This window comes from Salmo trutta, chromosome 19, assembly GCF_901001165.1.
Source record: "Salmo trutta chromosome 19, fSalTru1.1, whole genome shotgun sequence".
NCBI lineage: Eukaryota > Metazoa > Chordata > Actinopteri > Salmoniformes > Salmonidae > Salmo > Salmo trutta.
In genome coordinates, this window is record NC_042975.1 from 40,649,887 (window position 1) to 40,674,899 (window position 25,013).

At 46.4% G+C, this 25,013-nt stretch overlaps 1 long non-coding RNA gene across 1 annotated transcript in view; it reads right to left on the bottom strand.

Moving 5' to 3' along the window:
* The window catches only part of LOC115154592 (uncharacterized), a 57,820-nt gene extending 43,028 nt beyond the window's left edge, over positions 1–14,792 (bottom strand). Inside the window, exon 1 of the long non-coding RNA XR_003867915.1 lies at positions 14,696–14,792. This is a non-coding gene — a long non-coding RNA (uncharacterized LOC115154592). The remainder of the gene's footprint in view (positions 1–14,695) is intronic.
* Between the last annotated feature and the right edge of the window lie 10,221 nt (positions 14,793–25,013).

A 25,013-nucleotide genomic window follows, 5' to 3' on the forward strand; every position in this document is an offset into this window, starting at 1 on the left:
GGGGTGCCAGTGTTTGCGGGGTGGTACGGTGTGCTGGGTGGTTAGGGCTGCTCCTGTATTCATGAGGCTGTATAATTCATGCTTCTTGATCCCTCAGGTGAGGGCCACACAGCAGCGTGCCAAACAGACTTGTTCTAGAAACACTTCCCTCATCCGCACCAGCCAGCCCCAACGCCACTGGAAAGCAGCACAAAGGCTTTCTTCACATCTGTCAAATGAGCCAGAAACACAAAAAGCACGAGGCCAGGTGTGCACAAGCATGACGACACACAAAAATGCAGATGCAGAGGCACGCGCACACGCACACACACACACACACACAGCACCATCCAGCCCACCCTGCTTACAGTGCACCACCACTGAAGCAGGTTCAGTCTGTCATTTTCTGTACTGCACACTGGTCCACTGTGGTCAAGCACATGGGCGTACGCAATAATTGCACAGTAAAGTTATGGTCTAATTGCAATTTGGCAAAGGCCACTTCAGGACAGGAGAATTATATACAGTCGGTGAATGAATTCCTGTAAGACTGTGTAACCGTTGCTTTGTTTTGACTGGTGTTGCTTTTGGCTGACCGGAATATTCTAAAATACACAAGACTGGCTTTGACTGCAAATTTGTACGTTATCCTTGGAGTTGATTACACATTTCAGAAGTCAAAGTACAGATCACACACAACCCAAAGCCCCAAAGTGCATTGAATAACATCAGAGCCTTTTCAACCAGTATGGCAGTGCTGACTTTTGACTAGAATGGCTTGTTCCAAACCTATCAAATGAGTCCCCACTCTTGGCTCTGGCCAACTGGCATTGATGTGTGAGAGAGAAGGAGGGCAATGGGGCATGAATGGCTATGGAGGTCCCTGTGACTAACAGGAATCCCACACTGGTCATTTGGGTTTCAAATTGGGGTCCAAAGTTCACAGTTCTCTGTGTTGTTTACCAGCCCAGAACAGCCCACAGAGCTGTAAAATGTGCTTATAATCAAATTTCAATGGTCCAGTGCCTCTCCATATGAATGTGTAGAGCGCTTTGCAGAGGCTGAGAAATTCTTCTGGTGGGGATTATCTAGCGGTAATGGTCAGATTGAGGCCTGTGCCAATGGACAGTGTGCTCTTGTACAATGGCACCATTAGAGCTGCAGAATCTCATGTTAATGATATAATCACTGTGCTCAATATATTAGTTACTGTAGTTATCAAGTGACTCAGGGTGGGCCAAAATCCCATGAAATGTGTTGATGTACAACACATGAATAGAATAGAAGACGGTTTACTCCTTTTCCCTTCTCATCCTGTTTTTGGCAACAGCAGATCAAACCTAACAGTCAATGCACCATAGGGCCTACAGAGTGGATATCAGATGTGCCACCCACTTGTTCTCTGGTAGCCACAGCTCCTTCCCCGGGGCCATGGGTTTACTGGTTCTCCTCAATCTGATTCTGTTTTATTGGATCAAGCTCAGTGTTTGGTGATATTTACAGTGCCTTCAGAAAGTATCACATCCCTGGACTTTTTCCGCAATTTGTTGGGTTACAAAGTGGGATTAATATAGTTTATTTGTCATTTTTGGACATCGATCTATACAAAATAATGTCAAAGTGGAAGAAAAATGTCTATAACATTTTTATTGTTATTAATGGAAAATAAAACTCTAATATATTTTAATTAGATAAGTATTCAACCCCCAGAGTCAATATACAGTACCAGCCAAAAATGTGGACACACCTACTCATTCAAGGGTTTTTCTTTATTTTTACTATTTTCTACATTGCAGAATAATAGTGAAGACATCAAAACTATGAAATAACACAGATCGATCCCGTTAACGGGATTTGATCAATAAGAAGTTATTTTAAGGTATCTTTACTTTTACTCAAGTATGACAATTGGGTACTTTTTCCACCACTGCCGCCGTGTCTTTTGTGAGACACAGAGTAGGTGAAAGGATGATCTCCGCATGTGTGGTTCCCACCGTGAAGCACGGAGGAGGTGTAGTGTAGGGGTGCTTTGCTGGTGACACTGTCTTTGATTTATTTAGAATTCAAGGCACACTTAACCAGCACGGCTACCACAGCATTCTGCAGCAATACACCATCTTATCCGGTTTGCGCTTAATGGGACTATCATTTGATTTTCAACAGGACAATGACTCAAAACACACCTCCAGGCTGTGTAAGGGCTATTTGACCAAGAAGGAGAGTGATTCAGATGACCTCAACCAAATTGAGATGGTTTTGGATGAGTTGGACAGAGAGTGAACTAAAAACAGCCAACAAGTGCTCAGTTTATGTGGGAACTCCTTCACAACTGTTGGAAAAGCATGAAGCTGGTTGAGTGAATGCTAAGAGTGTGCAAAGCTGTCATCAAGGCAAAGGGTGGCTACTTTGAAGAATATACAATCTAAAATATATTTTGATTTGTTTAACACTTTTGTGGTTACTACATGATTTCATATGTGTTATTTCATAGTTTTGATGTATTCACTATTATTCTACAATGTAGAAAATAGTAAAAAAATTAAGAAAAACCCTTGAATGAGTAGGTGTATCCAAACTTTTGACTGATACTGTATGTTAGAATCCCCTTCGGCTGTGAGGCTCTCTGGGTAAATCTCTAAGAGTTTTGCAAACCTGGATTATTCTTCAATCTCTGTCAAATTGGTTGTTGATCATTGCTAGTGTAACAGTGTAGGTTCCGTCCCTCTCTTCGCCCCAACCCGGGCTCGAACCAGGGACCCTTGCACACATCAACAACTGACACCCCACGAAGCATCGTTACCCATCGCGCCACAAAAGCCACGGCCCTTGCGACGCAAGGGGAAACCCTACTTCAAGTCTCAGAGCGAGTGACGTCACCGATTGAAACGCTATTAGCGCGCACCACCGCTAACTAACTAGCCATTTCACATCAGTTACACTCACCCCCCCTTTGACCTCCTCCTTTTCCGCAGCAACCAATGATCCGGGTCACGGCACCAATGTAACAGTGTAGGTTCCGTCCCTCTCTTCACCCCAACCCAGGCTCGAACCAGGGACCCTTGCACACATCAACAACTGACACCCCACGAAGCATCGTTACCCATCGCACCACACCACCGCTAACTAACTAGCCATTTCACATCGGTTACAATAGACAGCCATTTTCAAGTGTTGCCATAGATTTCCAAGTCAAAACTGGTACTAGGCAACTCAGGAACATTTAATATTGAAAAAAAACTCCCTAGTCCTTGCCGATGACAAGCATCCACATAACATGAAGCAGCCACCACCATGCATGACATTTTGAAGAGTGGTATTCAGTGACGTGTCGTGTTGGATTTCCCCCAAATGTAATGCTTTGTATTCTGGACAAAAAGGGAATTTATTTGTCACGATTCCCACCGACGGTGGCGCCCCCTCCTGCTCGGGTGGCGCTCGGCGGTCGTAGTCACCGGCCTATTAGCTGCCACCGATTCCCTTTTGCTTTTCCCTTTTTTTATTTTGTGACACCTGTGGTCAATTAGCCATTAGAGGGGCTATTTAGTTTAGCTGGCCCGCTCCTGTTCGTGCGGGATTAATGATTGTTTCTTTGACAGACGGCTTATGTTCGTGTCGACGTTGTTTGACGCCGTATGTACTTTCTCCCCTGTGTGTGGGAACATTTGTTTTTTGTGTGAGTGTATATTAAAAACACCACTACCCTGTGTTCGCTGCTTCCTGCGCCTCATTCCTCCTCCACGACTACCAAGCCGTAACATTATTTGCTGGATTTTTTTGCAGTATTACTTTAGTGCCTTATTGCAAACTGATTCATGTTTTGGAATATTCTTATTCTTCACAGAATAATTATTGTGGAGTAACTACAATATGTCTGATCCATCCTCCGTTTTCTAACAGCCATTTAACTCTGTAACTGTTTTAAAGTCACCACTGGCCTCATGGTGAAATCCCTGAGGGGTTTCCTTCCCCTCCGCCAACTGAGTTAGGAAGGAGCCTGTATCTTTGTAGTGAATGGGTGTATTGATACACCATCCAAAGTGTAATTAATAACTTCACCATGCTCAAAGGGACATTCAACATCTGCTTTTTGTCCCCAATCTACCAATAGGTGCATTTCTTTGAGAGGCATTGGATAACCTCCCTGTTCTTTGCCGTTGAATCTGTGCTAGAAATTCACTGCTCGACTTAGGGACCTTAGAGATAATTGTATGTGTAGGGTACAGCGATGAGGTAGTCAATCAAAAAGCATGTTAAAGACTATTATTGCACACAGAGAGTCCATGCAACCTATTATCTGACTTGTTAAGCAAATTGTTACTCCTGAACGTATTTGGCTTTGCATAACAAAGGGGTTTAATACTTAGTGACAAGACATTTCAGCTTTTCATTTTTAAATTTGTAAAAATGTCTATAAACATAATTCCACTTTGACATTATGGGGTATTGTGCGTACACCAGTGACACAACATCTAAATGTAATCCATTTTAAATGCAGGCTGTAACACAACAAAATGTGGAAAAAGTAAAGGGGTGTGAATACTTTCTGAAGGCACTGTATGCACAACTGAGTATGCAGATGATGTAATGTTCTGTATTTGATCAATAAGAGGACTTCTGTTGAGTTCTTTGTGTTCTTGTCTGGAGCCTGAGGCCTCTCAGGGCGCCATAGGAACAGAGTGTGTGTAAACACAGCACTATTCCAGTTAGGGGAGTGTGTGGTGGGGGACACACAGTAAACCTCTTCACCCTTTCTCTGCCCAGCCACACTGGCTCCCATTGTGTTGCATTGAGTCTGCTGGGGATGTGACTGGGAGAAAAGAGCCACATCACTGAGAATAATCTGACACAAACCAACACAGGCATGCAGTAGGGGAGAGTGGGGTAAGTTGAGCCAATTTTACATTCAGCATCACTCAATCAAGGGAAATATAGTACCTTCTAATACAAATATTCACATATATATGTAATGTTGTGTATCCCTGGAAATAATCTGAATTAATGTTAACATTTGTTTTGAAAACATAGCTTGTGTCAGGTGCGTCGTAAAAGGTGGACCAAAACGCAGTGGGTATATGAATACTCATCTTCTTTTATTAGAAGAAAAAAACAAAACAAAACACTTATACAAAAACAACGACTAAAAACAGTCCTGTAAGCTACACAGCTATACACGGAACTACCCCCAAACCCATGGAAAACCCCCAACTAAATAGGACCTTCAATTAGAGGCAACGAGGAACAGCTGCCTCCAATTCAAGGTCAGCCCAATAAACTAAACATAGAAATATAAGAACTAGAACAAACATAGAAATATATTAACATAGAACATAACCCCAAAAAAAACGAAACACACAAAACAAACACACCCCTGCCACATCCTGACCAACCACAATAACAAAATGACCCCTTTCCTGGTCAGGAGGTGACAGCTTGTCCCAAAAAAGTGAACTCTTGGCACAACTTACCCTGGGTAAGGGGTAAGTTGAGCCGCGGCACAGGGTAAGTTAAGCTGTCTACAAATTTCTGTACTGAATTAAATATTACCACTAACTTTTTAAAACAATGTCTATCTTTATTTCCCAAACACAATTCAACACAATCACAAACTCTTTTTGTCTCTTAATCATATTAAGCATATTTTAACACAGGGTTAACACCTAACAAACATGTTGTACTTTTTGTTTTACACTTTTAACATAGGCACTGTTGTTACCTCATTTCCCAGCAATAATGCCTTGCATTACTTCTGGGAAGAAAACACTTCAAATTGCCATTGGTTTAACCATTGGCTCAACTTACCCCATGGCAAACATTTGGACTATATTAGCCCACACAGCTACAAGGATGCACCTTCATATTGAAGCTTATAGAGACCTCAACTGATGTATAGAACAATCTTAAAATCATCTACTTTGGTTTAGATACAAGAAACATAAAACCCCTGTCATGTTGATCACATATCAATCTCCAGGTCCCAGCCTTCTGCATGTCTTTTCTCTTATTTATTGAACCTTGATTTAACTAGGTAAGTCAGTTAAGAACACATTCTTATTTACAATGACAGCCTTCCCTGGCCAAACCCAGACAACGGTGGGCCAATTGTGCACCACCCAATGGGACTCCCAATCACAGCCAGATGTGATTCAGGCTGGATTCAAACCAGGGACTGTAGTGACAACTCTTGCACTGAGATGCAGTGCCTTAGGCCGCTGCACCACTCGGGAGCCTAGTGAGTTCTGTTCTGTAAAGCTGGCCCGGGTGCCACGCCACTAATGCTGCCACAGCGCAGAGGTCCTGCTTTGTTGTGTTGGGGGCTAGATGGTGTTTGGGGGTGTGTGTGGATTGGGGGGGGGGGTTGCCCTGCCCGTACTGAGAGGTAATCAAGCTCATAGATTAAGGGCCGCTAAACGCTAAAGCTGTGAGATCGGCACGGCTCAGGGTTCTCATTAATTAACCCCTTAGGGCGAGGTGTCTGCTCCGCATGCAAATACACACACACACACACACACACACACACACACACACACACACACACACGCACTCACAGATCACCAACATACTGTATGCTATAGATTATATTTGATCAGTGGTTGAGCTGAGAGAGGCAGTCAGCCACCCTACAAAACACTAACTCAGACCTAAGTGAAGTCTGCTGCATCCTTAAGAGTTGCTTACAAGACACTCCATGATACTGTAGAGCAGGATTGGGGTCAATTCCATTTCAATTCCAGTCAATTCAGAAAGTATACCAAATTCCAATTCCACATTTTCCTCATTGAAAAGCAATGAACAGAATTGGAATTGGAATTGCTGTGTACTTCCTGAATTGACTGGAATTGATCCCAACCCTGCTGTACAGAATGTTGAGGTGACAAAAGAGGTTGACCCTTCCCCTCTCCACTTGGCCCCACACTCACACCATAAAAAAATGCTAAATGAATCTCCAAAACACCAAGAGGTTAAGCCGTGGGGGATAAACAGGGACAGGCCAGTAAGGGGAGCATCCCAGTTTAACCCAGATAGAAAACATAGCTCAGCAGACGTCTGATTAAAACGTGACAGCTGTTTACGGCAGAGAATTTGCCGCTAATTTACTGAGACAGGTTCTAAGGAGCCTTATTGTGGTCATCACCTCATTTACATAATACTCACACAAAACACTGAGGCTCTGTTTACACTCAGGCCCCTATTCTCTACCGTTTAGCCTGCTCTCAATACAAAGGCTGAGAGCTGATGTCAGTGGTGTGACATTCAAACTAGTGACAAGGAATGAGAGAAGTACAAACACACACTTGTATAGAGGAACAATGAGGACTGATTTCAATCCGATGTAAATGTGAATCAGATTACATACATAAAGAAGGGAGACTGAACCTGGGACCAGTGTGACATGTTTTATGTACTCTAAGAACTCATTAACATCCGAAGTGCCATTGAATAATGCTGCTCTAAAATGTATAGTGTTCGAGACTGACAGTTGATTGTGATAGTATTGTGCTCAATGTCGATGTGCATAATAACTTCAGGGGGGCTAGCCTGGCTAATAAAGGTAAAGAGAGGTGACATGGTTGATGTGTGAAGAGCTATACTATAGACAGGGGCTGGCCACTATCCCCAGTATCAAAGATCCCTTCATTTATTCCTTTATGATTTTAGGAGTGATGCATTTTGCTCGCTTGGATTGTCTTTCCCTCTGTGTAATTCTCCTGAGCACGCAATAACATATGAATGAGTGCCACTGCAAGAAACTGGCAGATCAGGGCAGGGAAGGGTAGCGCCATGACTCCTAGCAGGAGAGGCGCAGCCCCGGCGGACACTCCACTATAACAAGAACAATGTGGAGTGCGTTTTTAATGCGTTGGAATTCTAAGCTAAATGGTGTGCCCAGGCTACATAAAACCTGGGCAGGCAGATGAAAAAATATTTTCTGTTTTTATGAAATCTTTCCCAGTCATGTTTCTCAGGCCTCCTTCTTGCCTTGTAGCTGCAGGCTCCTTTGGTACGGTGGAGGGGGGAATTCAGTAACGTGGTTTTATTGAAAACATTGACTGTGACTGTGGAGGTGGCCGGGCTGGGCAGAGCTGGCCTCTCCAGACACAGCAAAGAAGAGAAGAGAGGGAGGCCAGCAGACAAGCAGGCAGCTCTGATGATTACAGAGACAAGCACCAGGCCTCTCCTTTAATGAGCTACAAGCCCAGTGCGTCACCATGTAGCTGTGCCAAAATGGAAAAACTAGACACGAGATGCTGTACGCCTGGCCTGTAACCTTAGCCTTTTCTGCCTCCCTGTCCCCCTCTTATTCTTCTGCCATACAACTGAGTGCAAAATCAAAAACACAATGTGTTAGGGACCGGCATCAAGCCTAAAGCGAACAGTATGCAAAATGTCACATAGAAACCTGTTCGGTAGGCGCCACAGCACGGAAGAGCACGGGGCTGGGGAAGGAATTAGAGTGGGGGACACAGTCTCAGCCTTGCACCCTCAACTCTCTCTATCCATTGTTTACATGGGACTGTGCTGTCTCTCTCTGTGGCTGATTTGTTGTCCCTAATCCAGGAAGCAGTGTAGCAGCGTGCTAAATAAAACATGAGCCTGAGGTCGCTGAGCCGAGGCAGAGCCATGTGTGAGAGGGCCCTGACCATGTAATTATACAGTCTCTCTCTAAGACCATAAAACAAATAAAGACTTCCTCTACATATTTAATGGAGAACCAAACAATGGTTTTAGAGGTGTTCAGAATTATGAATTTTAAACATGAAAACATTCATTTCAAGCTTGGCCACATCATTTACAGAATGAGTTCATCGTGCTGTAAGTACCAGAGGTCAATATTAAACAGGTTTGAATGAGCTGGAAAATATTTGTGCTTTAGTGCAAATGTGTACAATAACCACAAAACAATTCCTAGCACTTTCCTCTAACTGGAGTGCCCTAACCCCAGCCATCCTACCCTACCCCAGACCAGCCGGTGGTCAGGTTTTCACCGTTTGCAGTAATTAACGTGATTTATAACGTGACAGCTTGCACCAAGTCATAATCTCCACACTCCTATGCTGCTGCTGGTACTGGACGGGTTTTCAGTTCAAAGCCTTGTTTTTTAGCTTTCCGCAGAATGAGTAAGAAATGAATCCCTGATGGACAGCCTGTCCTATGAAGAGCATCTGTCACCACATTCAAATGATATTGACAGTGACAAAAATATAGACCCATTTTCTGGGTCAGGTTTTAACCTTTATGAGGGGGTTGTATTCTACGGAAATAAATATCTGCAGCAACAGAGGAACCTATAGGCAATCAACCTACTGTAATATCAACCTTGTCTCAGAGCATTTCGTATTATTCATATCATATGATGTGTTACGAATAACAATTTGTACAATATGTTACAAATTTGCAAAACGTACAATATGTTACAAATTTGCAAAACATATGATATGTTATGAATTCTAGCTAGGTGGCTAACATTAGCTAGCTGTCTAACGTTAACTAGGCAAGGGGTTAGGGTTAAGGGTTAGGGTTAAGGTTAAGTTCAGGAGTTTGGTTAAAGGGTTAAGGTTAGGGGAAGGGTTAGCTAACGTGCTAAGTAGATGGGAAGTAGCAAGTAACTAAAAAGTTGCTAATTAGTTCAAATGCAAAAGTTGTCCGTAATGCGATTTGAACTAGCAACCTCTGAGTTGCTAGACGTTTATATTATATGTCCAGCCATTCACACTGACCAACCATCCTATTTCAACCAACCATCCGTTTTGCCTTAAGTAACCATCTGTCTTATGTAACCATACCAAATATAACATATCGCACTACTTTGAGGTGGCCCGGATTTACATTGACTATGTTTTGTCTAGTCTATGTGACCAGGCTGGTAATCTGCGTTTCATGCCATTAAATTGCTTCCATGTGGCTATGCACTCTAAGGGTATGGTTAATGGGTTCTAGAAATGTATGAAAAAGCATTAACTCCGGTGCATTCACTGACATGATGCCACAAAAACAACAACACACAGTAAATGTTTAATTGTACGCTTATGATCAGATTACCCGGCGAAAATCACAGAGACTGCTCTCATTCATTCAACTAGAAAAAGTGACAGGGGTCAGGAAATCACTGGCCAACACTAAAATTACAATTCAATACTTTATTTTTCAACTTCCTGAATGAACTGCCTTCAATTCGAATTGAGCCCAGCCCAGGTATGGTCTAGCCCACATCTGAGACACATCTAGACGGTACATCTAGACAGTACACTGTCCTTCTCTCAGCACATATCAAAGCTGCAGGCTAAAGTTAAATCTAGACTTGGTTTCCTCTATCGTAATCGCACCTCTTTCACCCCAGCTGCCAAACTAACCCTGATTCAGATGACTATCCTACCCATGCTAGATTACGGAGACATCATTTACAGATCGGCAGGTAAGGTTGCTGTCGAGCGGCTAGACGTTCTTTACCATTCGGCCATCAGATTTGCCACCAATGCTCCTTATAGGACACATCACTGCACTCTATGCTCCTCTGTAAACTGGTCATCACTGTATACCCGTCACAAGACCCACTGGTTGGTGCTTATTTGAAAAACCCTCTTAGGCCTCAATCCCCCTTATCTGAGATATTTACTGCAGCCGTCATCCTCCACATACAACACCTGTTCTGCCAGTCACGTTCTGTTAACGGTCCCCAAAGCACACACATCCAAGGGTCGCTCGTCTTTTCAGTTCGCTGCAGCTAGCGACTGGAACAAGCTGCAACAATCACTCAAACTGGACAGTTTAATAACAATCTCTGCATTCAAAGACTCAATCATGGACACTCTTACTGACAGTTGTGGCTGTTTTGCGTGATGTATTGTTTTCTCTACCTTCTTGCCCTTTGTGCTGTTGTCTGTGCCCAATAATGTTTGTACCATGTTTTATGCTGCTACCATGTTGTGTTGCTGCCTTGCTATGTTGTTGTCTTAGGTCTGTCTTTATGTAGTGTTGTGTTATTTCTCTTGTCGTGATGTGTGTTTTGTCCTAATTTATATTTTATTTTATTTGTTTTTATTTTTAATCCCAGCCCCCGTCCCCGCAGGAGGCCTTTTGCCTTTTGGTAGGCCGTCATTGTAAATAAGATTTTGTTCTTAACTGACTTGCCTAGTTAAATAAAGGTTAAAAAAAAATTACATCGGCAGCATTGCGAGGAGCCAGGCGAAGGGGAATGAGGTCTCCACTGCAGTGACCTGTTGGAGTAGAGCTACAGTATTTACTGCACTTGGCAAGGCATTAGCTCAGCACAAGCAGCGTGCCTGAGATCACATACAGCTCACTGATCCCGTCTTGTCCATGCGGAGGATGACAAGGTCTTTACACTCTGCCCCTCGAACCCCCCCGGGCCTTAGCCAGATGCCTTGCACTTGCCCAATTGCACCCTTCCGATATTAACCTCGCATGACAGCCAGCTTTTCCTCTTCGCATCTGAGCCAGAGACAGATGGGCCTAAAAGGTGTGCCACATCATGTGAACAAGGGAAGTGGTTCTGTTCTGTGTGTGTGAGAGGATTCTGGACTACAGGGCTGTCTCTGTCTGAACCGATCCCTAGCCTGGTGGTGACCGTGACTGAGAGGAGCTGCCGTGACACCCTGCTACGTAACGGGACTTATACAGTCCTCCTAGCCCATTCTCCAGTTAACAGACAGGTAAACATTTACTGTATTCACACAAGAGCAACCATCAGACAAGAGCAATAATCAGACAAGAGCAACAATCAGACAAGAGCATACAGAGCAGCCTTCGGTGTCACACACAGGCTTTATCTTCTAAAGAGATGAGGAAGTGATAGAGTACACTAAACTACACTATGCGTGTGTGTGTGTGTGTGTGTGTGTGTGTGTGTGTGTGTGTGTGTGTGTGTGTGTGTGTGGTGTGGAGGAGGGCCAGCCTCTCAGTAGAAATTAATGAACTGAGAATGACCTTGATCAATGATTCAAAGCAGGGAGCTCCCTCCTCTGCCCTTTCATTCATCACAAAGTCCTTTTGATCTCTGAGGCGAATCGCGTATGCTTTCCCAATCGGGCTAGGGCCTTGCAGAGCCGCAACAGCTCAGCACAGCACAGAGACACTCACACAGCGTAAACACAACACACTCACAGCCCGCAAACAGTAGCTGCAACCAGCGCCTTCCATCATAAGGATTATAGTAACTCTATGGAAACCAACTTTGTGTCATATAGGGTCAACCCTGGACCCTGACTTAAACCCAGGGAACAGGTTTGATTGGACAGACAGTACAATACTGTTAAACAGCAACTCTTTGAATGGTGTTTATCTCGTGAGAGTTTTACATATTACCAGTACAAATGTACGAGCTTACTCCGAAATATGTCTAACAATACTGTGCCCCTTTTTAAGCAGATGCTGGCTTGTGGATATCCATGTATAATCTAAATAGGATACACACTCTAGCTTCCACAATTATTGTCTAAATGCAGCATATTTTTACAGTTTATGAACATTCAAAAAACCCAATTTGGATTCTCTCCTTTCATGTAAACCATATTTCCTGTAAACCATATTGTATGGAAAGACACGCCCTAAACAAGGGCCCTTGAGGAAAATCAGCTCTTTTTCCCCCTCTTTTCCTTCACACTTCATAACATTGGCTTAAGTGTGACTGTAAAAACTATAAATAAAATGCTGTAGAGCTAGCTGGAGCTAGCTGGCCCTGGCGGTCTGGCCTGAGAGAGAGCTCCATGTACCCTACGCTTCCCAAATCTGGTCGTGCTGGGGGAAACAAGGTCATTAGTTGGACTTTTCAAAGTGATTTTCTCTCTTGCAGCCTGATCCCCAACTACTCAGGTTACCAGAGAGACAAACAGGATTGGACACTCCAGATTACTGGATTATTTCCCAATACAGCTGCCCACAATATGATGAAAGATCTTTTTCTATATAGTTTATTGAAAAAATCTTCTTTCATATGGGTTTGTGCAATGAGTCTCTGGTTGACAAATCTGACAGGCTGTGAGGCTGGGGCTTTACTCTGCTTTCTAAAAGCTCCTCCCAACGAGGATGAATTTGTGTCTTACTACAGGACAAGCCAGAGAGGACCACAATTCCCTCACAGAGCCAGACAAACCATTTCACTTCCTATTGTCTATTTTTTTGCGAGGCCTTGTGCTACTGTGAAGTCCAGCTGAACGTCTTCTTAAAAACTACAGTGCCTTCATGTGTTAAAAAGAAAATCCATATTTACTTTAAATGTATATATAAACATCCAAGACCAATCTGTGATCAACTTGTGGCTTTTTGAAGTCTTTTGCTTTATTGTGGGTGTGTGAGTGTTATTTTTAACAGTCCATAAATTGTGCTCCATTTTCCCCAAATCATTGCAGGCTTCTCCGGCCGGCAGAGTGGTGGGGGGCGTGCGCTCCGTCTACATCTGTGGCACTGCAAGGCATTAATCAGCGCTGGCCAAGTGAAGTGGCGCTGTATGTCTGGGTCCATGGAATGGTCACAGGGAGGCACCAGACAGCTGGTTTCTCCTTTGGCCAGAGGGCATCAGTGTGTCAGCAGCACAGGGCCCAGACCATAACCTGGACCAGGTCAGACCACATATGTACAGTATGTATGCATCCAGTATGGCTACACCTGCTATGTGTACTGGGTTATTGGTGCAACACAAAAGTATAATGTACAGTATGTAGTACATAGGTATCTACATTATCTCTGCATCAGCCCTGTTCAAGACCATCCTCAAGACAAGTAAGATCAGATATAGTATCTAACCTGAATGGCCTTGGTTAATGAATGACCATTCAAGTAGGTCAATATTTAAAATACAGGTTGCCCTCGTTGAGAGGATCTCCTAAAGCAGCTATGTAATACAATACTTGCGTTTGAGAAAAGCCATGATGTTTAGGCCTATCTAGTGTCTAGGGACTCTACAGTATATTGATTTGTATGTGATCAGGCTGAACCATCCAAACGTGGTGAAGGCTACCTCTCCCTAAACCTGAAAGGTGACTGAATGAAGCCTCACCACACACTGTGCAATTACTGTAAGGCTCTGACATAATATTTCTTAAAAGTGAGCAGTGGTAGCCATAACCCAGACAGTTTAAAAGAGCTTAAAGTAAAGTTACCTAATTCATTAAGCTGTATATTTTAAACTCTCCTTCCTCTCCTCCAAGGGCAGGCAGGCCCCACTAATGGCCCAGTGTTTAAATATCATTACTCTTTGGGAGCCAGAAAGCGGGCCGCTCTACAGTACCTGCCACCAAGACCTCTCACTCATCCACTGAGGTACTTTTACCAATGACAACACAACACAGGAGGACCGACCAGTAAGACAGACACCAGGCAAATTTAGATGTATGATCAGAGCCTCCTCCTTAACAGGGGAGGGTTACACACAGCTCAAGGCCTGAGGAAAGACGTGATGGAAGGACAGGTAGGTGGAGAGGAGCAGAGCCAGAACCAGGTGAATGAAGGTGGAGCTATTCATTTCTTTCCACGCTCCAGTAATAAAGACAACAAGAAAGAAAAATAACTTATGGTAAGCAACACTGTCAACCCACATTTATGAACCTCTTACTTTTAAACAGAGTTTTCAAATAAGCTAGTGATGCATGGATTACCTTTGCACTGTTGGACTGGTTGTCCTAGACTTTTTTTGGAATTCGAGTTTGAAATACTTACACTCTCATCTCTAACATTGAATAAACTTAATTTTAACTTACTTTACCTGTTGTGCGCTGATTTTGTCCTTATGTCGCTGGTAATCGGAGACAAAATATCCACAAGTGTTATTAACCCGACTTACAGTACGCTGGTCTGTATATCTGTTTGTATTTCCGGTTTGAGATTTTCAATACTGACGCAATTCACAGCGACAAACGCTTGCACAATATGTAAACAATGGCCGAGCTTAACCAAACCACAGACTGAACATTGTCCCACGCAATCAGCTTGAAAATTTCTCATGCACTTCCAGCTGATTGCAAGGGATGTCATAATCGTGTATGTAGGTGGCAGGGAAGTCAGGCACAGGAGAAACCAAATTGGTTAATCTGAAGTATTTAATGAAAAAACAAACTCCAAAACCAGTACAAAATAACATGGGTAAAATATACCCGTCGCACACCGATACAAAAACACACGTAACATAACATCACAAACAATCACCGACAAGGACATGAGGGAAAACAGAGGGTTAAATACACAACATGTAATTAATGGGATTGGAAACAGGTGTGTAGGAAGATAAGACAAGACCAATGGAAAATGAAAAACTGATCAATGATGGCTAGAAGACCGGTGACATCAACCGCCGAGCACCACCCGAGCAAGGAGGGGCATCGACTTCGGCAGAAGTCGTGACAGTAACCCCCCCCCCCCCCCCCCCCCCCCGGCCTCGGGGACGACCCGGAGGACAAGGTGCAGGGCGATCCGGATGTAGACGATGGAACTCTCGAAGCACAGAAGGATCTATCACATCCTCCACCGGAACCCAGCATCTCTCCTCCGGACCGCACCCCTCCCAGTCCACGAGGTACTGAAGTACCCCTCGCCCGACGTCTCGAATCCAGGATGGATCGAACGGAGTACGCCGGAGCCCCCGCTGGAACCTACCACACCTCAGCCTCTTGGAGCGGGCCAGCCACCATCGGCCTGAGGAGAGACACATGGAACGAGGGGTTAATGCGGTAATGGGAGGGGTTGCTTTAACCTATAACATACCTTGTTCACTCTCCTCAGGACTTTAAACGGCCCCACAAACCGCAGACCCAGCTTCCGGCAGGGCAGGCGGAGCGGCAGGTTTCTGGTCGAGAGCCAGACCCTGTCCCTCGGTGCAAACACCGGGGCCTCAATGCGGCGACGGTCTGCGCCAACTTTCTGGCGCCCCACGGCGCGCTGAAGGCGGACATGAGCGGCGTCCCAGGTTTCCTCCGCGCACCGGAACCAATCATCCACTGCAGGAGCCTCGGTCTGACTCTGATGTCAAGGGGCCAGAACTGGCTGATACCCCAACACACACTGAAAGGGAGAGAGGTTAGTGGAGGAGTGGCGGAGCGAGTTCTGAGCCACCTCTGCCCAGGGAACAAACTTCCCCGGCCGGTCCTGGCAATAACACCTCAGAAACCTACCCACATCCGGATTAACTCTCTCCACCTGCCCGTTACTCTCAGGGTGAAAACCCGAGGTAAGGCTGACGGAGACCCCCAGACGCTCCATGAACGCCTTCCAGACCCTAGTAGTGAACTGGGGACCCCGATCAGACACTATATCCTCAGGCACCCCGTAGTGCCGAAAGACGTGTGTAAACAGAGCCTCCACCGTTTGTAGGGCCGTAGGGAGACCGGGCAAAGGGAGGAGACGACAGGACTTAGAAAAACAATCCACAACGACCAGGATCGTGGTGTTACCTTGTGAAGGTGGAAGATCGGTTATAAAATCCACTGACAAGTGCGACCACGGCCGTTGTGGAACGGGTAAGGGTTGTAACTTACCCCTGGGTAGGTGTCTAGGAGCCTTGCACTGAGCGCACACTGAGCAGGAGGAAACATAAATCCTCACATCTTTAGCTAAAGTGGGCCAGCAGTACCTCCCACTAAGACAGCGCATCGTCCGATCAATCCCAGGATGACCAGAGGAGGGTGACGTGTAAGCCCAGTAGATCAATCGGTCGCGGACAGCAGACCGAACATACCGACGCCCAGCTGGACACTCAGGGGGAACAGGCTCTGCATGCCCGTTCAATGTCCGCGTCCAGCTCCCACACTACCGGTGCCACCAAACAAGAAGCTGGAATTATGGGAGTGGGATCCATGGACCGCTCCTCCGTGTCATACAGCCGGGACAATGCGTCTGCCTTAACGTTCTGGGAACCTGGTCTGTAAGAGAGGGTAAACACAAAACGGGTGAAAATCATGGCCCATCTTACCTGGCGAGGATTTAGTCTCCTCGCTTCCCGGATGTACTCCAGATTGCGGTGGTCAGTCCAGATGAGAAAGGGTGTTTAGCCCCCTCAAGCCAATGTCTCCACACCTTCAAAGCCTTGACAACAGCCAACAGCTCCCGGTCCCCCACATCACAGTTTCGCTCCACCGGGCTGAGCTTCTTAGAAAAGAAGGCACAAGGGCGGAGCTTAGATGGCGTACCCGAGTGCTGAGAGAGCACAGCTCCTATCCCAGCCTCAGACGCGTCCACCTCCACTATGAATTGCAAAGACGGATCCGGATGAGCCAACACAGGAACCGAGGTAAACAGAGCCTTCAGTTTCCTAAAAGCCCTGTCCGCCCCAGCCGACCACTGCAAACGCACCAGACCCCCCTTCAATAGTGAGGTAATGGGAGCCGCTACCTGACCAAAACCCCGGATAAACCTCCGGTAGTAATTGGCAAACCCTAAAAATCGCTGCACCTCCTTCACCGTGGTTGGAGTCGGCCAATTACGCACGGCTGCAATGCCGTCACTCTCCATCTCCACTCCTGAAGTAGATATGCGATACCCTAAGAAAGAGACGGACTGTTGAAAGAACAGGCACTTCTCAGCCTTGACATACAGGTCATGCTCCAACAGGCGACCAAGTACTCTGCGCACCAGGGACACATGCTCAGAGCGTGTAGCGGAGTATATCAGAATGTCATCGATATACACCACTACACCCTGCCCGTGCAGGTCCCTGAAAATCTCGTCTACAAAAGATTGGAAGACTGATAGAGCATTCTTCAACCCGTATGGCATGACGAGGTACTCATAATGCCCTGAGGTGGTACTAAATGCTGTCTTCCACTCGTCCCCCTCTCGGATACGCACCAGATTGTACGCACTCCTGAGATCCAGTTTAGTGAAGAAGCGCACCCCGTGCATTAACTCAATCGCCGTGGCGATCAGAGGTAGTGGGTAACTGTATCCCACCGTGATTTTATTTAGACCTCGATAATCAATGCACGGGCGCAGACCTCCATCCTTCTTCTTCACAAAAAAAACTTGAGGAGACGGGTGAAATGAAGGACCTAATGTAGCCCTGACGCAGGGATTCTGAGATATATGTCTCCATAGCCACCGTCTCCGCTTGCGACAGGGGATAAATGTGACTCTTGGGAAGTGCAGCGTCTACCATGAGATTTATCGCACAATCCCCCTGTCGATGGGGTGGTAATTGAGTCGCTTTCCTTTTACAGAAGGCGAGAGCCAAATCGGCATATTTGGGGAAAATGTGCACGGTGGAGACCTGGTCTGGACTTTCAATCATAGTAGCACCAACGGAAACCCCTACACACCTACCTGAGCACTCTCGCGACCACCCCGTGAGAGCCCTCTGTGGCCAAGAAAAAGGGGGTTATGACTAGTTAACCAAGGTAGACCCAGCACCACGGGATACGCAGGAGTGTCAGTAAGGAAAAGACACATTTCTTCCTTGTGACCCCCCTGCGCACCATACTCAAAGGAGCTGTGGCCTCCTTGATCAACCCTGACCCTAATGGTCGACTATCTAAGGTGTGAACGGGGAATGGCACATCCACGGGTACAATGGGAATCCCTAAACTACGAGCAAGAGCTTGATCAATGAAATTCCCAGCCGCGCCTGAATCTACTAGCAACTAATGCTGGGAACGTGGGGAAAAATCAGGAAAAGTAACAGACACAAATATATGTGCAACAGAGGGGTCTGGATGAGAATGGTGCCTACTCACCTGGGGTAGCGCCAGAGTGCCCTGCCTGTTACCTCGATTCCTAGAGGAACCTACCCGGCACCGACCAGCAGTGTGACCTCTGCGGCCACCGATGGTGCACGAGCGGGAACCCCCTCCAGTCTCCTTGTGCACCCTCCCTCCCAGTTCCATGGGAAGAGGAGAGGGGGTGCAGGAGAATGGAACCACCAGACCCCGATCTGGACGTCCGCGAGCAGCCAGCAGGTTGTCCAGCCGGATGGACAGATCCACCAGCTGGTCGAAGGTGAGGGTGGTGTCTCTGCAGGCCAGCTCCCGAACGGACGTCCTCACACAGACTGCAGTGGTAATGGTCGATCAGGGCCCTGTGATTCCATCCCATACCGGCTGCCAGGGTCCTGAACTCCAGGGAGAAATCCTGGACGCTCCTCGTCTCCTGCCTCAGATGGTAGAGGCGCTCACCCACCGCTCTGCCCTCGGGTGGGTGGTCGAAAACTGCCCGAAAACGGCGGGTGAACTCCTCATAATGGTCCAACGCCGTATCGCCTTCTCCACACACAGCGCTGGCCCATTCCAGGGCTCTCCCGGTGAGGCACGAGACGAGGGCGAAACTCTTCTCACGGTCAGTTGGAACTGGGTGAACCGTGGCCAGATAAAGTTCTAATTGGAGCAGGAAATCCCGGCAGTTGGCAGCACTTCCGTTGTAACCCTGAGGCAAGGCTAGACTGATGCCACCGGGTTCCGGTTGGCACGGGGCGCTTCAGATAGACCCTGGTTGGGCTGGTGGAGGCGCTGGATGAATTCCCTGTCTCTCCCAGCGGTCCAGATTCTGGACAACGCGATCCATGGCGGCGCATAGATGGTGTAGCTTCTCCGCATTCTCCTGGATGCGCCCCTCCACCTCTCCGTCCGGGGTATCTTCTCCTGCTGACTTCAATATGCAGGTCGGTGAATCTGTCATGTATGTAGGTGGCTGGGAAGTCAGGCGCAGGAGAAACCAAATTGGTTAATCTGGAGTATTTAATGAAAAAACAAACTCCAAAACCAAAGTACAAAATAACATGGGTAAAATATACCCGTCCCACACCGATACAAAAACACACGTAACATAACATCACAAACAATCACCGACAAGGACATGAGGGGAAACAGAGGGTTAAATACACAACCAACATGTAATTAATGGGATTGGAAACAGGTGTGTAGGAAGACAAGACAAGACCAATGGAAAATGAAAAACTGATCAATGATGGCTAGAAGACCGGTGACATCAACCGCCGAGCACCACCCGAGCAAGGAGGGGCATCGACTTCGGTAGAAGTCGTGACAAGGGAAGTGCTTCGGTAGACCACATTCGGTTACATTTGGCTATTGTTTACATATTGTCCATCACGTGCAATGTGTCAGGAGATTGAAAATACAGGGGACAAAACCTACTGCCGCTGCAAAACACCGCGTAAACAACACTTTCCTGTGGATATCTTATCTCCACTTCCTACCGCCAAAAGGACCACCAGCAAGTAAGTGTAAATATTTTATTCAAAAATTCTGGCTTGTAGAGACTCTTGTAATTTTATTTAAGGCGACATCTTTCAGACTGAATAGCCATGGGGTAACCATGGTAACTGTCACGTTGTTCGTCGGAAGGAGCAGACCAAAAGTGCAGTGTGTGTATCGCTCCACATATTTTATTGAACTGTGAAACTATGCAAGATACACAAATAAACTAAAGAACAAAAACAACAAACCGTGACAAAGAGGTGCAACATACACTAACTCAAACAATCTCCCACACACCCAGGTGGGAAAAACAACTACTTAAGTATGATCTCCAATTAGAGACAACGATGACCAGCTGCCTGTAATTGGAGATCATCCCCCCCCCAAAAAACATAAAAATACAAAAACTAAAACATAACAGCATAGAAAATCTAAACTAGAAAACCCCCTGTCACGCCCTGACCTACTCTACCATAGAAAATAAGAGCTTTCTATGGTCAGGACGTGACAGTACCCCCCCCCCCTCTCCCCCCAAAGGTGCGGACTCCGAACGCACAACCTAAAACAACAACAACAACAAAAAAAAGGGAGGGTTAGGGTGGGTGACTAATGTCGGTGGCGGCTCTGGTGCAGGACGAAGAACCTTCTCATCCAGCAGAGGAGGTGACTCCGGTTCGGGCGTAGCCCCCGCTCCGCCCGCTGATCCCTCCACTTTTGTGTCACCGGCCCTGGATCGTCGCCGAAGGACCCGGACCGCGGATCATCACCGGAGGTTCTGGACTGCAGACCGCCGCTGGAGGTAGCGGACTGCGGACCGCCGCTGGAGGTTCCGGACTGCAGACCGCCGCTGGAGGTTCCGGACTGCGGACCGCCGCTGGAGGTTCCGGACTGCGGACTGCCACTGGAGACTCTGGACTGGGGACCGCCGCTGGAGACTCCGGACTGTGGGCCCTCTCAGGAGGCTCCGGACTGTGGGCCCTCTCAGGAGGCTCCGGACTGTGGGCCCTCTCAGGAGGCTCCGGACTGTGGGCCCTCTCAGGAGGCTCCGGACTGTGGGCCCTCTCAGGAGGCTCCGGACTGTGGGCCCTCTCAGGAGGCTCCGGACTGTGGGCCTTCTCAGGTGGTTCCGGACTGTGGGCCTTCACAGGAGGTCCCGGACTGTGGGCCGTCTCAGGAGGTCCCGGCCTAGGTCGTCTCAGGAGGTTCCTTTATTGGGAACTGTAGCCGGAAGCTCTGGACTGGGAACTGTTGCTGGAAGCTCTGGACTGGGAACTGTCGCCTGAAGCTCTGGACTGGGAACTGTTGCCTGAAGCTCTGGACTGGGAACTGTCGCCGGAAGCTCTGGACTGGGAACTGTCGCCGGAAGCTCTGGACTGGGAATGCGCACTGGCGCCAGACTGGTAACACGCACCTCAGGGCGAGTGCGTGGAGCAGGAACAGGACATACTGGAGTGTTGTTACAGTAAAGTGTTATTACAGTAAAGTGTTGTTACAGTAAAGTGTTGTTACATTAAAGTGTTGTTACAGTAAAGTGTTGTTACAGTAGTGTTGTTACAGTAGTGTTGTTACATTAAAGTGTTGTTACAGTAAAGTGGTGTTACAGTAGTGTTGTTACAGTAAAGTGTTGTTACAGTAAAGTGTTGTTACAGTAAAGTGGTGTTACAGTAGTGTTGTTACAGTAAAGTGTTGTTACAGTAAAGTGTTGTTACAGTAAAGTGTTGTTACAGTAGTGTTGTTTCAGTAAAGTGTTGTTACAGTAAAGTGTTGTTACAGTAGTGTTGTTACAGTAGTGTTGTTACAGTAAAGTGGTGTTACAGTAGTGTTGTTACAGTAAAGTGCTGTTACAGTAAAGTGTTGTTACAGTAGTGTTGTTACAGTAAAGTGTTGTTACAGTAGTATTGTTACAGTAAAGTGTTGTTACAGTAAAGTTTTGTCACAGTAGTGTTGTTACAGTAGTGTTGTTACAGTAGTGTTGTTACAGTAGTGTTGTTACAGTAAAGTAGTGTTACAGTAGTGTTGTTATAGTAAAGTGTTGTTACAGTAGTGTTGTTACAGTAGTGTTGTTACAGTAAAGTGTTGTTACAGTAAAGTGTTGTTACAGTAGTGTTACAGTAAAGTGTTGCTACAGTAAAGTGTTGTTACAGTAAAGCGTTGTTACAGTAAAGTGTTGTTACAGTAGTGTTGTTACAGTAAAGTGTTGTTACAGTAAAGTGTTGTTACAGTAAAGTGTTGCTACAGTAAAGTGTTGATACAGTAAAGTGTTGTTACAGTAGTGTTGTTACAGTAGGTGCATAGTCTGTTAGTATGTGTTTCTACAGCCATGTGACGATGCAGGATCTTTCCAGTACATCACAGTGAGTCTGCAGCTCAGCTGTGAACACAGATGGCTGCACTGATCTAATCACCATCAGACCTTTGATATTATGCTAGTCAAACATGTTATACAGGAAGAGCACAAGACCAGTGAGGATGGAGAGGCAGAATACAGTCAGGAAGATAAACTACAGACAAAAATAATTATCTGTAACAAGCTAACTGGTTGTGAACAAACTGTACTGTGTTCACCAATCAGTGGTATAAACACCCACTGATCAGCTCCATGCACACATCTCTGTACACAACAACAGTAACAGGGCTGACACATTGATCACAGAGCAGACCAGAGGAGCCAGAGGAGGAGCAAAGAGAGGAGGTGGAGGGGCTGAGGGGCAAAGTGAGGAAGCCTCAGTAGTGGAAGACAGGAGGAAGGGAGGATAACCAGAGCAAATGAATGAAAGAAGAGACGCGGGGCCTGTGAGCATCCGGGAATAGTTTGAGGGGAAACAGTGTTCGTTTGTGGCCAGTGATAATACTTTCCATTCAACTGGGCTCACAGATAGCTGATTCTCTTGATTGCAGCATGGCGCCCTGCTGGCGAGCCTCCGCACTGAAATTAAATCCTCTCTGCTCAGTTGTAAATTATAATTGTCCATAAACAACAGCCCCAGAGGAACACAGAGGAGAGAGATGCACACCATGAGTGGAGAAAGAGACACTGAGGGAGAGATACACACCATGTGGGAAGAGAGGGACACTGAGGGAGAGATACACACCATGTGGGAAGAGAGGGACACTGAGGGAGAGATACACACCATGTGGGAAGAGAGGGACACTGAGGGAGAGATACACACCATGTGGGAAGAGAGGGACACTGAGGGAGAGATACACACCATGAGGGAAGAGAGGGACACTGAGGGAGAGATACACACCATGAGGGAAGAGAGGGACTCTGATGGGGAGATTTGTACATGTGACATGTGCTGGGATTGTCCATTGGTGAGTTGAGCATCCATAAGCCGTGTGGATATTTCAAGATTCCATCAGTTCCAGTACACGTCAGCAGGAGGTGTCACTCAGTTCCACAGCACCTCTGCTGGTGGGATGAGGATGATGCTGCACAAGGAAGGTAGCGACGGGGTGTGTTCTGCTGTACAGCGAGGTTAAATCCAGACAGTAAACGGACTACATGACAGCATACAAGCAAATACACAAACTGAGGCAAGCTCAAAGTGCTGTTTCAGCTCCAGCACTAGTCAGCGAGAGCAGAAGATTCTGCTGTGTGCTAATATTTAACCCAGAAACTGCAAAGCCAAATAAGAGTACACAGTGAAAAGGGGAGCAGAGAAAATCTCACACTGGCACATCTCTGAAAAACAAGGAGTTTCTCACAATGAAACAAATCATATAATAACTGTGACACTCCAAACGAGCATCCTCAATCTAATGGAGAGTAGAACAAACTGTTACTGTAAACATTTCATGCACTGGTCCATCTGTTCCATGGGTCCCCTGAAGCACATTACCAAGCAAACAAAGACTCAATGGTTGTAATCGGACTGTCTGTCTCTGTGCTCCCTCCTGGCTAGTCAGCCACAGCAACACATCTGTAACCATCTGACCAGCCCACACATCCCCCAGGGCTTACACCCTCTGTTACAGTTTTGCTTCCTCTCGCTGAACGCAGCTCCCCTCACATATGAACCTACAGTATAAATAATGCTAGTTACAACGTCTATTGGACTACTATTCCTAATCAGACATGAACTGTGTCCAATCAGAGTTAGCCTCCAGTCCAGCCTCTGCTACAGTACAAATCACACAGACAGCAGTCCAGATTAGCACCGTGGGCCTGTTAGTTAGTGACGCTCTTGTCCCCTCCAGAGCACAGGGCTAAGAGGCTGTCAGTCTGCTGGGGGGTCTGGCTGTTCCTCTGATATCATCCGACTGCCCACATCACTGAACTTTACGCCGCTTCATTGGCGTTTTTTTGGTGCCAGGTTACGTGCCGTTTCGGTATCAGTCAGTGCAAAGTGTATCTTGGGCAATAGGGTAAGCTGAGAGTGGCCCCTAACCCTTGCAGCAGCAAGTGGGAAATAGAGCAAGTGGATTTGTGTAAAAATAGGGAGGGGAGGAGGGGAAGAGGGGCCCATTTGAAAGCATAAGGTTTGGAAGGTTTTGATGGTCTGCTTTGTCTTCACTCTCCTCCCTCAGGAGATTAACTGTCAGCTCACATAGCCGTGATGGACTCCAGCAGGGAAGGTGCAGACGAGAGGAGAGACGAGGGGGAGACCACAATATGAATCCACATTAGCAACACTGCATACCACTTGGCATTAGTCACAGATTACTAAAACCCAAGTGCTGATGTCTGCTCTGGTGTGGCCACCTCTCACAGCATCCTATTACAGTCAGTGACATAGAAAATCAAACCAAACTATATTTGTATAGCACATTTCGTGCACTATGAGTTTAACTGACACAGAGCTTGCCATCCATTTTGAGAGCTGAGTCTTGTGTATATTGGAACCAACAGATGTAGGATCTTCATTTGATCACCGTGTTACAGGA